The sequence below is a fragment of the Schistocerca nitens genome, chromosome 1, assembly GCF_023898315.1.
Source record: "Schistocerca nitens isolate TAMUIC-IGC-003100 chromosome 1, iqSchNite1.1, whole genome shotgun sequence".
NCBI classification, from domain to species: Eukaryota; Metazoa; Arthropoda; class Insecta; order Orthoptera; family Acrididae; genus Schistocerca; species Schistocerca nitens.
The window spans coordinates 228,936,972-228,953,678 of NC_064614.1; positions in this window are offsets into that span (position 1 = coordinate 228,936,972).

Here is a 16,707-nt window from a genome sequence, read left to right on the forward strand (position 1 = left end):
TTCACGCTAGTTGAAGAGAAACCTTACAGTCAGGAATTTACACATTACAGCTGAAAGCCACAAATTTTAAAACAAATGCGGCTGAAGGCCTAAATACAGAGCAACAAGAATTTTAAATAAAACACGGCTGAAGGCCCAATCTTAAAATACTTCACGTAAGGTTCGGTTGAAGGCCATATACTGAACACAGAAGAGACAAAATTAATACACGGCTGAAGACCTGGCACAGTACTTGCGACAAAAGAAAATCACAATCACAAACAACATGACAGTGGTCCTCAGAAGTGTTCCAAAGGTCGGCCTGGGGAGGAACCTCTAACAACAGGTTAGGTGAGACAGGCAGCCAAGCGTAACATTAAACAATCGGCTGGCAGCACAACCTAGGGAAGGCTGAAGAACCAACCAACAACCTAATCAAATCCCTTCCACCCGACCAACGGCACGACAACGGAAAATGTCAGCGAGGACGGAGATACCAGCAGCACTACGTCTTCAAATATTAGCGTCTAAATACAGCCAAGGCGCAATAACCACTCAAAAATATGAGCAACACCAAAGGTTGCCGAACTTCACGCCGTGCCGGACACTGTCCCAACCGACCGATTGACAACTCCAGTACGCAGGCAGCATTAACATAACTGCTCAGTCGAAATCACACAAGCTAGACACAGTCGCACAAAAACACTTCCACAAAAACTCGAACAATTCTAAAAGCAATCACTGTGGAACAGCAAGGCCGAATCACAAGTCGAGACCCACAGAGAACCCATAAGCGGTCGGCGACCAAATACACTTCGTCCGATGAGAGGACCCGACCGAACGACCAACCAAGGTCGTTCCCACTCAAGTTATGTGAGTCGGCAATGGTCGGGCGAGTCATGGCAGTCCGGGGCTCACTGCAGCTCGATTCCGACTCCCTTGATGTCCGATCCGTACTCGCAGACACGGCGACCCGAGCACACTGGCTCGGACCCAACCATGCAGAGGTAACTCTTCCCCATCGGCGACGACATCTCTGCACGAGGAAGGAACCGACCTACGTCCGGCAAGATGACCGACTGACGAGGCCCAGAAACGGTCAAAAGACCAGACGACCAACCGAACGACCAATCGGCGGTCGTTTCCGCTCCAGTCTCCTTCCGTCGGACTGTTCATGTGTGTGGCCAGCGGTCGGCAAGCACTGGCTGTCCGCGCCTCACTGGCGCTCCGTCCCCGACTGCTGCTCCAGACACACGACGGCCCGGAAATATTCGCGGTCGCTCCAGAGATAGTACTACAGCGCACTTATCGATAAGAGCTGCTGCTGCTGCCACTCACGGGCAAGCAAACCAGCAACCTAGTGGCGCCAGTAAATCGAATTAAAAGAAAACGAGGCGACAGAACCATAAAAACCAGATGACGCGCAATAAACGGCATGAACGCGAGCCGCGCACGGCTCAGGTGACTTCTCATCTTACTCTTGACAAGGTTCATGCTTGAAAATGATTGTTTGCATGGAGAAGTAGGGAAAGAACAGAGAACGCTCTTCGTTTAGCTAATTATAGGATTCAGGATATTGTTCCAGGTATTAAAAATCAACATATCTTCCTTCTCTAGATAGTTCAAAGCAGATCACTAGTGCTGCGAACAAAGTTCACGTTTGTTTTTCTCGAATATTTCTATAGCAGCACAAAGACATTCAAATTAAAAGTTCCAAAATTCTTTGGTTTTTAAATCCAGCAATCGCACTTGAAAGTTGCCATTGTCAAAGGGAGAAATGTTTAATTCCGTTACAGTAGCATTAACAAGTTTTCTTAGAAAAAAGGTAACGTCGGTTTGCTGTTTCCGAATTCGTGAAATCTATTGAGAAAAGTTTCTGTCATATTTAAAAGCTTTGTTTTAAAATAGCAATGTCAGTATCGGGATTATTTTCTTGGCGATATTTCAAGAGGCTTCGAAAGTGAATGGAAGTTTATCTTTGAAAATCTTGAGGAAAACGAGATAATTTGCTCTCGGATGAAAATAACTCTAGTAACTTCGAAAACATCATATTTCGTTTGCCCTGTAGTTTACATTTGACATGAATTAGGTTAGATATACCTTGAACTAAAGTTATTGATTGGCGACTCCATGGAGTGCTGTGTGCACAACGACCATATATGTTAAATTAAAAGGAAGGTCAGCGATCACAATAACTCGCTTCTCGGTTTTGGTTAATGATAAATTGATACCAGTGTCTGAGTTTCAAAAATGGTTCAAATGGCTCTGAGCACTATGGGACTTAACTGCTATGGTCATCAGTCCCCTAGAACTTAGAACTACTTAAACCTAACTAGCCTAAGGACAACACACACACCCAGTCATCACGAGGCAGAGAAAATCCCTGACCCCGCCGGGAATCGAACCCGGGGCCCCGTGCTCGGGAAGCGAGAACGCTATCGCGAGACCACGAGCTGCGGACTGTCTGAGTTTAATTAGTACAGTATTGAAGATGATCACTACGTGATCGAAAATCGATTCTGCTATCAATAAAATATCGATATTACGGCCAACTCTGACCTTCCTTTTAATTGAACTAAAGTTCTTGTATATTTGTGGACAGTGAACAATCTTCCCAATAAAACATGCTTTAATTTCTGCTTATATGGGAACAAAACGTTTCTAAACGTCTCATGTTGGCAATCAATGCGCCTTGTTATGTAGCAGAAGATCTCTGGATTCTCCATATCAACTAAAAGGTCTTTAAATTGGCGTTGATCAAGAACTTAAGCACTGTACGCGCACGCCAGTCTGTGGTACATTGTGGAAGAGGCACACTCAAGGTGCGGAAGAGCCGCATTGTTGCTCGCGGTTTACCGACCATTGATCTAGTGCTAAGCCACGTGCCTGCTGAGAGAGAAGTCGTGGGATCGGAGTCTTATCGGACCACGGAAATTTTCAGTCTACCATTAAACTAGCGTTCACCTCTTGACGACGCGACGAGTCATCAAGAACGACGTGTGGTTCGGGTTCGACCTTAAACCGTTCGTCCCTTGTCCCCCGGCTAGATAACTTATTGTTACACTAAGGGACTATGCCTAGAGGTGTGCGAGGTTACTGATACGCGCAGTAATAATTACTCTGAGCATAAAAGTGTGTGGAATAAAAGTTATGTTATGGTCAAAGGTTTAAGTTCATGTTTAAGAAACTTGAAACCATTTTTTACTTAAGAAGTTCTTATGAATTGGTGGGATTCGCAGTGAATGGAGGTACTTCAAGCAGCTTTAGCTGTTACGTAACCTTTTATTGGGAACACTACTGGTTTCACACAGTTACAGGTGAATGCTTAGACGAGAGCTGTTATTTAAAATGCATTTATTTGAAATGCATTTTATAATAAGGTCACTTTTTATATCATCTTAACAATATTTGCATTAAATAATAAAATGAATGAAAAAAAACCCTTACTCACATGATTAGGCCTCAAACAAGCGTGAAGCTATCATGTCCATCAGATGCAAATCGAAACTGTTGATCCACTATAGGCTGTTGTCAATAGTAAAATTGGCATTAACCACCAATACGTGAATGTCAAATTGAACGCATGGGGTGATAAGACTAGTGTAAAAAATAATTGTTGTTGTGGTGTTCAGGCTAACGACTGATTTGATGTAGTTCTCCGTGCTACTCTATCCTGTGCAAGCCAGTGCAACGGGTAACTACAGCAGCCTACGTCTTTTGAATTTGCTTACTGTACACATCTCTTAATGTGTCCTACCAAGCGATCCCTTCTTTTAGTCAGGTTGTATTACAAATATCTCTTCTCCACAATTCTATTCAGTACTTCCTCATTAGGTACGTGATCTACCCATACAATCTTCAGCATTCTTTTATAGCACTACATTTTAAAAGCTTCTATTCTCTTCTTCTCTAAACTGTTATTGTCAAGCTGGCCGCTGTGGCCGAGTGGTTCTATGCGCTTCAGTCTGGAACCGCGCGACCGCTACGGTCCCAGGTTCGAATCCTGCCTCGGACATGGATGTGTGTGATGTCCTTAGGTTAGTTAGGTTTAAGTAGTTCTAAGTTCTAGAGGACTGATGACCTCAGATGTTAAGTCCCATAGTGCTCAGAGCCATTTTGATTTCGTTATCGTCCATGTTTCACTTCCATACATGGCTGCACTCTATAAAAATACTTTCAGAAAAAACTTCCTAACACTTAAACCTGTACTCGATGTTAACAAATTTCTCTTCTTCAGAAACGCTTTTCTTGCCATTGCCAGTCTACATCTTATACCCTCTCTACTTCAGTTATTTTTCTGCCCAATTGGAAAAAGCATCTACTACTTTAAGTGCCTCATTTTTTAATCTAATTCCCTCAGCAACACCAGATTTAATTCAACTACATTCCATTATTCTCATTTTTCTTTTGTTGATGTTCATCTTATATCCTCCTTTCAAAACGCTGTCCATTCCGTTCAACTGCTCTTCCAAGTCCGTTGCTGTCCCTGACAACTACAATGTCATCAGCAAACCTTCAAGTTTCTTGCTGATAAACAGGAAGATGGTCTTGCAGTGGGCAGTAGTTTGACAGGAATATTTGCAGATATTTACATTAACCACACAGAAAATAAATTTTTCGCATTAGATAGTTCACTTGAAAATAAAATAATATACTGCAAAAGGTGTGTGGATTATACTATTATCTTGTACAATGGTGCAACTGAGGAGATTGAGAAACTAGCCTAAAGGCCTCAGCAGCATGTGCAACATCAACTTCACTGTAGAACATCAAGTAGATAAAGGCATCAATTTTCTTGACCTTACAATATCTAATGTAAACCACAAACATGCCTTCCAGATATACAGAAAATCCGCCACTAGTGATGTTGTCATTAACAACTCCTCATGTCATGCAGTACAACACAAAATGGCATTCTTCAGAGCCACACTTAATCGTATACATAAAATCCCACTCAGCCCCTACGATGAACAAAAAGAAATTAACATTATCAAAGAAATTACACGTAGAAATGGATACAACCCAGATGTAATTGATAAACTTAACAACAAAATCAAAAAGAAACAATGCACACCTACTAAATCAGATTCACAAGAGGAAAAAAACACATTCGCCCGCATACCCTTTATAGGTAAAATTTCATACCAAATTGCCAACCTCTTTCGGAAAACTGGTATTCAAATTCAGCACTAATAACAAGCTACAACAGCACATCACCCACAACAGTAACACAAATAACCAATGCCACCACAAATCAGGTATTTACAAACTTTTATGTGACAATTTCCCACAGTTCTACATAGGCCAAACTGGAAGGAGTTTCACTATAAGGTACCGTGAGCATATGGATGCTTTCCGGCTGAATAACTTTGATACATCCACGTTTGCAATGCATCTAAAAGACCATGGTCACTCATCCACAGCCATTACAGACAACCTACAAATACTACACACTGTGAACAAAGGAAAGAAAACGAATCTGCTCGAAGAGCTAGAAATTTATATCCAAAGCTTTAACTCACCAGACCTTATTGTCAGCGAACAAGTGGAGCTTGTAAACAAATCTTATCTTCACATATTTCATGAAGTATTCAAAAACAAATACTAATTATCCTCGCCGGCCGGAGTGGCCGAGCGGTTCTAGGCACTTCAGTCTGGAACCGCGCGACCGCTACGGTCCCAGGTTCGATTCCTGCCTCGGGCATGGATGTGTGTGATGTCCTTAGGTTAGTTAGGTTTAAGTAGTTCTAAGTTCTAGGGGACTGATGACCTCAGAAGTCCCATAGTGCTCACAGCCATTTTTTTTAAATTATCCTCTGATATATAACAAAGTAAAATTCTATGGAAATTCAATTTAGCAGTCATACAACAGTTCAAGTGTCATTATCGTAATTTGTAAATGTCATACTGTAAACACAGGCTGTAACTGTCATTGTATAATTTGTAATAGCTTCCAAAATTTCATGTGTGTAACATCATTGTACTTCCTAGATCTAAGTTCTCTGACAACAATGTGGCCCAAAACAGTTCTAGCTGTCATTTTTTAAATCTGTAATAACATCATTGTACTTCCTAGATCTAAGTACCCCGTCAAAAATGTGGATCAAAAAATTTCATAATGTGTATCAAAAAACTTCGCAGTCTATAATAGCTTTTTAAGTTTCTATATGTGCAACACCCTTGCACTTCCTGTGGCTAAGTTCTTTGACCATAACCTACATGATTCTGTATGAGCAACATCTTTATTTACACCTGCTATGTCTAAGTTGTTTGACCATAGTCCACATGTTTGTATGTAAACATAGTATATTTCACGAGTGCACATCGTAACAGTGAAATATGCAGCTAAACTTTATAATAATGCTTCATCTTTATGTAAGTACAGATATATTTTCGACAAATGCTGCCTTGCCACTCACAATTGTTCCACTTATATCTGTTTAGTCACCAGCAAATAATTTTTTTGTATTTATTCTGTGATCACCACCAATATAAACATGCACATGAATGTATAAACAACTGCGGATGGGCGCAAGCCCGGAACCGGTTGTGTGACAAATAAGTAACCTTTTATTGTGACTGGTAGCGAAAAATTTTTCTACACCCTATAGAAGAGTAATTTGCGACGCAACTTGACTAGAAGAAGGGATCGATTAGTAGAACATGTTCTGAGGCATCAAGGGATCATCAATTTAGTACTGGAGGGCAGCATGGAGGGTAAAAATCGTAGAGGGAGACCAAGAGATGAATACTCTAAGCAGCTTCAGAAGGATGTAGGTTGCAATAGTTATTTGGAGATGAATAAGCTTGCACAGGATAGAGTAGCATGGAGAGCTGCAACAAACCAGTCTCTGAACTGAAGACCAGAACAACAACAACAACAACAACAACAACAATATTTCTTCAATCTCTTCATAATCTGTGGAATTAGCTGGCATATAAACTTGTGCTGCTGTGGTGGGTGTGGTCTCCGTGTCCATCTTCGCTAAAATAATGCATTCCCTAAGCTGTTCATAGTAGCTTATCCGTGTTCCTGTTTTTTTTATTCATTATCAAAATTCCTGGATTACCCCTATCTGATTTTGTATTTATAACCGTGTATTCACCTTACCAGAAGTCCTGTTCCTCCTGCCACCGAACTTCATTAATTCCCACTATATCTAACTTTAATCCATTTCCCCTTCTAAACTTTCTACACTACCTTCCTAATTAAGGGATCTGATATTCCACGTTCCGATCCGTAGAACGCCTTTTTTCTTTTTCCTGATAACGACGTCCTCCTGAGTAGTACCCGTCCGGAGATCAAAATGGTGAACTATTTTACCTCCGGAATATTCTACTCAAGAGGATGCCATTATCATTTAACCATACAGTAGAGCTGCATGCCCTCAAGAAAAATTATGGCTGTAGTTTCCCCTTGCTTTCAGCCGTTCGCAGTGACAGCACAGCGAGGCCGTTTTAGTTGATGTTTCGAGGCCAGATCAGTCAATAATCCAGGTTGTTGCCCCTGCAACTACTGAAAAGGCTGCTGCCCCTCTTCAGGAACCACACGTTTGTCTGGCCTCTCAACAGATACCCCTCCGTTGTGGTTGCACCTACGGTACGGCTGTCTGTATCACTGAGGCACGCAAGCCTCCCCACCAACGGTAAAATCCATGGTTAATGGTGCATAATTATAGCTATTAAAGTCCTTGGGTTCTACTAAGGTAGATAACAGCTACTTTCTGTAAGTACTGATGTTTCTAATAATCACTCACGATTAAGCAAATGCGAAAACGGCGACTGTTTCTTTCGCCGCTGCTAATGACAGGCAATTAGTGGTTTCGTACTAGAATTTCATATTTGCAGACGTTCATCCCGAGTTTGATACCAGAGTCATGCGATTCCCTGTGATGGAAAATTATAAAAATGAATGAAGCTTACAACTCCCTCAGTGGCATTGTAGCGAGAAGGAAGTACCTCTCTGGGCGGTATCACTAACCTGGTGTCTTGCTGTAAGTCCCCCGTCGCACAGTAGCGCTCAGTCGCCAGGTTCCGTGTAGATGTTGATCCTGCTGAAGTGGAGTGTTTAGAGATGCCAGTTGTTAATTGTCAACAACGTTTGTACTATACTTGTTTTAATACAGAAATTACTTTGTCACACACGTCACATAATCAGAATTTGCAAAATGTCGGCTCGGGGCTACGCCGTTATATTCGACCCTTTACCACATTAACACAGTTTTCTGACTTTACATAATGATAGACACTGCCCACGACTCGTGGCGATCTGATAACTAATAACTTCACTTTCTAGCTTGTTTAACAGCTGAAATATGTACTCGAGGCCGCTCTTTTAGAGCCGCCCCAGTTACTCGACTGTTCGTTTTGAGTGGCTCCTCGCGACTCACTCGCCCTGTCTTCCCGAAGGACAAGAGAGACCCCCCCTTTCTCTCTCAGCCAATAAGGGCATTTCTCTCGTTTCCTACATATACACTCCTGGAAATGGAAAAAAGAACACATTGACACCGGCGTGTCAGACCCACCATACTTGCTCCGGACACTGCGAGAGGGCTGTACAAGCAATGATCACACGCACGGCACAGCGGACACACCAGGAACCGCGGTGTTGGCCGTCGAATGGCGCTAGCTGCGCAGCATTTGTGCACCGCCGCCGTCAGTGTCAGCCAGTTTGCCGTGGCATACGGAGCTCCATCGCAGTCTTTAACACTGGTAGCATGCCGCGATATCGTGGACGTGAACCGTATGTGCAGTTGACGGACTTTGAGCGAGGGCGTATAGTGGGCATGCGGGAGGCCGGGTGGACGTACCGCCGAATTGCTCAACACGTGGGGCGTGAGGTCTCCACAGTACATCGATGTTGTCGCCAGTGGTCGGCGGAAGGTGCACGTGCCCGTCGACCTGGGACCGGACCGCAGCGACGTACGGATGCACGCCAAGACCGTAGGATCCTACGCAGTGCCGTAGGAGACCGCACCGCCACTTCCTAGCAAATTAGGGACACTGTTGCTCCTGGGGTATCGGCGAGGACCATTCGCAACCGTCTCCATGAAGCTGGGCTACGGTCCCGCACACCGTTAGGCCGTCTTCCGCTCACGCCCCAACATCGTGCAGCCCGCCTCCAGTGGTGTCGCGACAGGCGTGAATGGAGGGACGAATGGAGACGTGTCGTCTTCAGCGATGAGAGTCGCTTCTGCCTTGGTGCCAATGATGGTCGTATGCGTGTTTGGCGCCGTGCAGGTGAGCGCCACAATCAGGACTGTATACGACCGAGGCACACAGGGCCAACACCCGGCATCATGGTGTGGGGAGCGATCTCCTACACTGGCCGTACACCACTGGTGATCGTCGAGGGGACACTGAATAGTGCACGGTACATCCAAACCGTCATCGAACCCATCGTTCTACCATTCCTAGACCGGCAAGGGAACTTGCTGTTCCAACAGGACAATGCACGTCCGCATGTATCCCGTGCCACCCAACGTGCTCTAGAAGCTGTAAGTCAACTACCCTGGACAGCAAGATCTCCGGATCTGTCCCCCATTGAGCATGTTTGGGACTGGATGAAGCGTCGTCTCACGCGGTCTGCACATCCAGCACGAACGCTGGTCCAACTGAGGCGCCAGGTGGAAATGGCATGGCAAGGCGTTCCACAGGACTACATCCAGCATCTCTACGATCGTCTCCATGGGAGAATAGCAGCCTGCATTGCTGCGAAAGGTGGATATACACTGTACTAGTGCCGACATTGTGCATGCTCTGTTGCCTGTGTCTATGTGCCTGTGGTTCTGTCAGTGTGATCATGTGATGTATCTGACCCCAGGAATGTGTCAATAAAGTTTCCCCTTCCTGGGACAATGAATTCACGGTGTTCTTATTTCAATTTCCAGGTGTGTATATACATCCAAATTTTCAGCCAATGGGCGTTCAGATCGCTGTTGCTAGGCGGATCTGACGTCACGTTTGCGGACATTGTGACGGAAGTCTGTCTCGGAACACCGTCTCAGATTGTAAAATCCTACTCCCGAATAGTCGAATTTTGTCCTTACTAAGGTTGCACAACATTGCCTCCTATGATTTCGTCTCTAATGCTCCTTGCTGACGCTTAATTGTTAAATCTACATGTAGCCTGGCTGCTACTGAGCATTCTCAATCGCATAATTATGCCTAACACTTGGCTTAGACACGTGAATGGAATGCACATATGCATTACAAGCTATAGTAAGTAACCGGCTGCAGCGTACGTGGCGGGCGATTATGGTAAACCAGCGGCAAGTAAGATAAAAGGGAAAGTCGCATTACTTACGAAGGCTTTTCTGCGGAGACGCGTTGCTTTAAATAAGTAAAAGAATTGTACAATACGTGTTTGCTCCAGCAGACGTGGAACCATTACGGGAAACATCCGCGACACAGCTGTTAGTTAGGTAGTTAGTTGGTTACATGTTCCATAGATCATTTGAATGATTCTTTTATCGAAATGATGTGCGACGAATTAGTTTACAGGTTGTGGGTTGCCTGCGGTAGATCAACTTCAGTATTGTTGTACGGTCTCTCTCATTATTAAACGTGCGCCGAACGAGGTGGCGCTTTGGTTGGCACATTGGACTCGCATTTGGAAAGATGATGACTCAAATCCGCGTCCCACCATTCAGGTTTCGATTTAGCATGATTTCCCTAAATCACGTAATGAAAATGCCGGTGTGGCTCCTTTTAAATGGCACTGACGATTTCCTTCACCATCCTTCACCAACGCGTCTCTGACGACTTCGCTGTCGACGGACGTTAAGTGCTAATCTTCCTTCCTTCAGTCCTACCAACAGCTGCCTTTCTTCTGAGTCTTCCTGTTTCTTTTGTAGTAAGAGCTCAGTTACATCATAACCGAAAGTTATCACGAAGTTATTTGCAGGCTCTTCTAGGACAAGCCGGTCTTTGGAACTTTCAGTTAATAGCGTGAACCATGTTTACATAACACATGCTATTCTTGTGCACTACAGTCCGAAGATTTATTGATGCAACTCTGCAAGCTAGCTTGTCGTGTGCAAGTCTCATCTTCTTTGACTAAACGTAAACCCATTTAGACCTGCTTAATGTATTCGAGTCCTGGCCTCCCTCCACAATTTTTACTCCCACTCCCCACTTCCATTCCTAGCTATATGCAAGATTTCTTGATTTGTCAGGATGTGTCCTGCCAACCGATCCCAGTTTATTTTTTCCCAGTTCTGCTCCATTCCTGCTCCTTAGTTGTTCGACTTTAGCATTTTTCCGTAGCACCACATTTCAAAAGCTTCTGTACCTCTCCTTGTCTGAACTGTTTATTGGTCACATTTCACTCCTGAACAAGGCTACACTTCCGACAAGTAAGTAAATAACATACTTTCTAACATTTTGGTTTATGATGCATATTAATAAAATTCTCTTTTTCAGAACCCCTTTTATTGGTACCGCCAGTCTGCATATTGTACTCTCTCTAGCCTTCGTCAGTTATTTCGCTACCAAAATAGCAAAACTCATTTGCTACTTTTAATGTCTCATTGTCTAATCTTAATCCAGTAGTGTCACCTAATTTAATTCGATTACACACATCCATGCGTTACTTTTGTTGATGTCAGTCTTATAACCTCTTTTCAATACGCTTAACACTCCATTTAACTGTTTTTCCAAATCCTGTGCCGTCTATGGCAGAATTAGAAAGTATTCGGCATAGTTTTGCCTGGCTGACTCTCCTAGGGTCTCAGCAATTCTGAGGGAATGTCCTACTCCAAGGGCTTTGTTCTGACTTAAGTCTTTCAGTGCTATATCAAATTCTTCTGACAGTGTCATGTCTCCCACCCCATCTTCATTTACGTCCTCTTGCCTGTTTATAATACTGCTTCCAACTCATTTCCCTCGTGCAGAACTTCTATATATTCGTTACGCCTTTCAACTTTCCCTTTTAGGCTTAGTACCGACTTGCTATTTGAACTCTTCACAGTCATAATGGTGTTTCTCTTTTCTGCAAAGGACTCTTCAATTTTACAATACATTGCATCTATCCTTCCCCTAGTTATGCACGTTTGTTCATCTTCGGTTTCGTCGCCTGGCCACAACTGCTTAGCTATTTTGCACTTTCTGTCCATCTCACTGTATTCCGTTTCACCTGCTCCATTTGCTTCATTTTTATATGTTCTGTTTTCGTCTATTAAACTCAGTACCTCATGTGTCCGTCTGTTAAATTTACTATCTCAAGTGTTATGCAAATATATCTTCAGCGTCTTATCTTTTGCGTATTTGGCCCCCTGCTGCCTTCATTACATCTCTCAAAGCTACCCATTCTTCTACTATTGTATTTCATTCTCATTCTCTCCACAGTCATTGCCTAGTACTCACTACGAATTTCTCAACAACCTCTAGTTTTTTCAGTTTATCCTACACTTATTACCTTAGTGCAGTTTCTTTAATTTTGACCTGCAGTTAATAACCAATAAATTATACTCAGGATCTACATCTGCCCTTGGAAATATTTTGTAGTTTAAAATCTGGTTTCGAAATCTCTGCCTTACCATTATACAGGGTGAGTCACCTAACGTTACCGCTGGATATATTTCGTAAACCACATCAAATACTGACGAACCGATTCCACAGACCGAACGTGAGGAGAGGGGCTAATGTAATTGTTTAATACAAACCATACAAAAATGCACGGAAGTATGTTTTTTAACACAAACCTAGGTTTTTTTAAATGGAACCACGTTAGCTTTGTTAGCACATCTGAACATATAAACAAATACGTAATCAGTGCCGTTTGTTACATTGTAAAATGTTAATTACATCCGGAGATATTGTAACCTAAAGTTGACGCTTGAACCCTCCGACGTTCAGTTGCGTGTTGTAACAAACACGGGCCACGGGCGTTTCATAGGACGTGGAGGACGCATAAATTGGCCAGCCCGTTCTCCTGATCTTACAACTTTGGACTTCCTTGTGTGGGGTACGTTAAAGGAGAATGTGTACCGTGATGTGCCTACAACCCCAGCGGATATGAAACAATGTATTGTGGCAGCCTGCGGCGACGTCACACCAGATGTACTGCGGCGTGTACGACATTCATTACGCCAGAGATTGCAAATTGTGTGCAGCAAATGATGGCCACCACATTGAACATCTATTGGCCTGACATGTCGGGACACACTCTATTCCACTCCGTAATTGAAAACGGAAACCACGTGTGTACGTTTACCTCACCCCTCATGGTAATGTACATGTGCGTCAGTGAAAAATGCCAATAAAAAGGTGTTAGCATGTGGACGTAATGTGCTGTTCCAGACTCTTCTGTACCTAACGTCCATCACCGTTCCCTTTGGATCCCTACGTAATTCGGTGATCTCCGATACACACGATCGAACAGCGGAGGGGTGGTACTCAAGCGTCAACTTTAGGTCACAATATCTCCGGATCTAATTAACATTTTACAATGCAACAAACGGCACTGATTACGTATTTGTTTATATGTTCAGATGTGCTAACAAACCTAAAGGGGTTCCATTTATAAAAACGTAGGTTTGTGTTAAAAACATACTTCCGTGCATTTTTTTATGGTTTGTATTAACCAATTACACTAGCCCCTCTCCTCACGTTTGGTCTGTGGAATCGATTCGTCAGTATTTGATGTGGTTTAGGAAATATATCCAGCGGTAATTTTAGGTGACTCACCCTGTATAAGGAATCTGAAACGTTTTCCTTGTCTCTTCCATTAAACTTAAATAAAGTCTACCAGATGGTCTCCCCTTTCGTTCCTTTCGCTCAGTCCACGTTCTCCTACCATTTTTCCTTCTCTTCCTTTCACTGCTATTGAATTCAGTCTTCCATCAAAATTAAATTTTTATCTCTATCTATCTTTCATCTCATCATACATTGTTTTATTCTCTTCACCATCTATGGAGTTATTTGACACATAAAGATGTAGTTTTGATGTCGGTGCTGGCTTCTTGTTTATCTTTGCTACGGAAATGCGGTCGCTATGTAGTTCATAATAGTTTACCTGCATTCTTATTTTCTTATTCGTTATTTGATCTAACCCTAGGCCAACCCTATCTGAGTTTGTTCTTATAACCCACTGCTTTCAATTATTTGAAGAAATGTGGATTACGATGTCCGTCCGTAAAGTGTTAAGAAACGGGTACGTACTTCTTTTCTGCAAATGCCTTAAAGACAAATTAGGATCAAAGACTTTTATGGTGCACTCACTTGTAGAAATAATGAGTTTAAATGTTGTACGATTTGCGCTGAAATATGTCCAGTAAAGCTTCAGACGAAAATTCAGGCTAGGTAGAAGCCTATCGTCAATGCTGCGGCGTGCCAAACGGCTTAATGTACCGTAGAAAGCTTTAATACTGGCAGATGCGGGTGAAAGACTTGTACGGTGGCGGGTAAGGAACTTGTGGATGAGGTGCAGATGCGTCTAACGTTTGTGTTGTCTGCGGATACCTCTGAGTCTCGTAGCGCATTACTGCGAGGTTGTTTTTCGGCCTTGAACTGTGCTCTTACGCCGTGACGAGTTTCATCTTGCTCTGCGACCTCACGCCAGTGCCTCTCGCCCCACGCAATCTGGAGGTTCAAAATCTTCAAAATAAGGGGATCATCATTACCATTAATATCGTCTTAGAGAGGTCCTTCAACATATTGTGAATTCCAAACTTCCTGATGCTACTTTGGAGTTTGTCAGTGGTTTCATATTCCTCTGACAGCGTTGATGGCACTGCCTATTATAATTAATCTCTAGTCCTATCGGAAATTTTTCTCTATTACTGAACCGTTCGATAGCATATAAATTTTAGCCAGACTTGAGTCGATTTTCTTACATAAATTATATAGTTCTTATCTGTGGATGTTCACAGAGATTTCTGGCTGTGAAATCAAATTTTCCGTAAATATATTTCTCTACTTGTATTTCGACATGTTATCAGATATCGAACTTACACCAAGAAAATTACTACTCACAATTTTTAAAGTATGTGGTCTGAAAAGAAGTCTACATTACATTGTAGACTCTACGTATTCCTCGGTGTTACATGCAAATAAAACAGCTGTTTCCATATGTAATTTGTCTATCGATAATGAACGAGATTTTATAAAATAACAGAAAGTTTCTATTTTCCGTACTTTAAAAATTCATTAGGCCTCTAAATCTTCACTTAAATAATTATTTTCAGAAAACAATACGTATATTAAAACTCATAAAAACCATTAATAACCAAAACTGTCTTAATGTTAATGTGATATACTACCTGTTCTAGAATGTTCTGGAACATATATTCATTTCATGTATACCCCTATACGAATTTTTGGCGCCAAGCGCGTAAGAGTTTGGTACTGGATTTCATGAGAATACTTCAGGGCGACTATCAGCTTGCTGTCAGTTTCCAATGGAGGTATTTGAAACATGTGTAAAAGATATATGTTCTTCATTGCGTATGTGGAAAAGTGTGTACAGTAATTATGGAAGAATGTGCGCTCAGATATGAAGAGACAAAAAACGCTGATCGTGGGAAGTAGTTTTTAATTCTTCAGACGAAGTTAGTGGTAGCAACCAGGACCTCTTTATACAGAATACTACGCAGCAACGGCAGAGACCTAGACGCTAAAGCCATCTTGAAAAGAAAAGTACAGTTTCTCAAGTTAACCTGATGCAATTTACTTTTAACCTAGGAAATAATTGCTACAACATGAGAGACGTTACGTAACAATGTTATTAGGAAGAAGTAATACATTTACTTTGGAACATTAAAGAGATAGGTCACTGCGGTCGTGGGCCTCAGACAGGAAAAGTAATGTTTATTAGTAGCATAAAAGGAGAGAGCATTACAGTATGACAAACCTGGTGGTAGGGCTGCTACTTCATTACTTCCAAATAAGCAGGATTTTCATTTCCCTTGACGGCTTCCTCCCCTTGGTTCCCTCGCACTTTCCACCGTTGAAAATTTCTTCCTCTTCCGGCTGTGAGACAGTTGACCATCTACAACTGTAGCCCTGGCACGGGATCCTCACGAGGTGCAATCTGCGGCGCCAGATGGGTCAGGTTTTTTTTTTAAACAGGTGTTACGCCTCTGTCACCTCACTCTGTCTTGCCTTGTGACTGGCAAACCCTAGTTTCCCAGAGTGAGTCTAGAATGCGCAGGTTTAAAGTAAGACGCGAGCCTTCACAAAGATTCCGTTCCATCGAAGGTACATTAAAAATCAAGTTACATTAACGTCCCACGCTAACACAATAGCAGAACAAGAGTGATGCATTACCAGTAGAGAGTACGTGTTCCGGTTTTGCTGCAGACACTTCTGCTGCGATGCGAATAACACATTCATCACAATATGGGAGTGACATGGCATGGCAACTGGAAACGTACTCAAAACTTGAAATACGTAGGACAGTACGATTATTGTGGGCAAAACTTGTAAATTTTACACAGATTCACGGTGAAATTCTGGAGATGTATGGACTAAAAGCAACGTCACGTCCACCCATAATGAAATAATGCCAACAGTCAGACCAAGGCTCCCCAGACGTAGCGCTAACACTGATCGAAAAAGAAAGCCACCGATATCGACCAGAGGTGACAATGCCGAGGCAATAGAAGGACTGATTCACAGGAATCACAGACTTTCTGGTAATGTTCTGGCGGTTCTCGTATGACTCTGTGAACAAGGAGCGAATTCCTATTGTCGAGAAGCTGAACGTTCCAACTGCTGTTAACTGAG